The sequence below is a fragment of the Petaurus breviceps genome, unplaced genomic scaffold (assembly GCF_028583685.1).
Source record: "Petaurus breviceps papuanus isolate PSGF00001 unplaced genomic scaffold, PetGlider_PUasm1.0 213, whole genome shotgun sequence".
Lineage (NCBI taxonomy): Eukaryota > Metazoa > Chordata > Mammalia > Diprotodontia > Petauridae > Petaurus > Petaurus breviceps.
Window position 1 is genome coordinate 11,705,953 of NW_027185860.1, and position 1,688 is coordinate 11,707,640.

Genomic DNA, 1,688 nt, shown 5'->3' on the forward strand with positions numbered 1-1,688 from the left:
TTTACAACAATTTTTTATGTGTATACCTTATCATTAATAAAATTAAAGTGCTCTAAAATTCAGAGGTTCCCAAATTTATTTGTTCTACCATTCATTTTAAAAACAAAACTCAGCACTGCCCTGGAAATCTACTTTCCTTAACTCTTTAATATTTTTTAAAATTTGCATCATTTAAAAATATGAAAGTTTTTTAAGTCGCATCTTGAATTTAATCATTTATTGTAAATCTGTGACTTTTTCTCCTGCATTGAAATTTTGATCATGTAACCATATAGTATTGTACTGTAACAAGTCATCACATGCTCATATTCTTGTCAAGGCATGCTGGACTTTCCAACAATGCCTGACATGCTCACCTTCCAATGCTTGCTTATTAAGATCTGTTGGCTGACTTGACCATTGATCAGATATAACTTGCATTTTGTTCACTTGAAAAATAATGTAATCACTACAACTTTAACTCTGTTACACAACAGATGAAATAATCTAATGTTTTTTAAACTTTATTCTCTTCTCTTCTTTCCTTATGCTTCCACTGACCCCTTATTTTTATTCAATGTCCCCCCAGTTGCACCTAAGGCTACTATTGCCCCCGATTGTTCCAGCACCCCTAGAGGGTGGCATCACCCACTTTGTGAACCTCTGTTTGATGTCTAAAGCCTATTTAAATTTCAGATGTTAGGATACCAAGTAGACAATATATTCCCTTCACTGGAAAAGACAAGACATGCTCACATGAAAGGTTAAACAATGTGAGGAAGTCATTAAGTTGTGAGGATATTGTAATGATTCAATAGTGGACACCTTGGCTTATTAACACTTGTTAAAGGAACTATGCTAAGGAATGGAAAGGATGATACAAAGGAAAAAGACATGAATTCACAACATTTGGTGAATGACTGGAAATTTGGGACTGAGAGAAGGATAAAGTCCGAGTCAGAGTCAAAGGCTGTGTGACAAGGAAAATAATTGATAATGTAAAGAGAATAGGAAAAGTTAGAAGATAGAAAGCCAGTTCTGGTGATCAAAATGATTTCAAGCTTTAGACATTTTAAGTTTATGCTGAACTGATGCCATGTCATGCAAGTATGAAGATGAAGCCATAAGGCTGTAGTTTATGAGGATTATGACTAGAGGCAAAGACACAAGCTTACTTGTGTTGTTAAATATTAAATTAAATCCATAAGTGTATATCCAAAAAGATTAATTTGGAGAAGAGAAGCAAATAGGATAAATATTACTCACATATTTCATCTTTGTGTAGCTTAACAACTTTCCCATTATTTAAGAAAATAGCACATCCAAAACAACACATCCTAATTTCCTCTATCTCTTGATGACAACATCTCTTGTTGAAAATTCTGTGACCAACAAAACCAGAATAGATTCCTTCCCTTTAAAGGACATTTCAGCCACAAAGGTCCCAGCTGTCCATCATATTATTCCATCTGACACTAGTGCAGCAGATGGTGTTCATGGCCTGGAATATATTTCCTGGATCAATGCAATTGAATTTGAAAGAACACGCTGGCATTGGTGCTACATAGTACTAATGATTTATTAACAAATTAGGCTACATCAAAATTCTTTGGGTATACATTCAGGCAGTGTTTGACCCTGGGGATTTCATGTTGTGATTTATCTTTTGGTTCCTAATTTTCTACTAATATAGGTGGAAATTTAGCAGA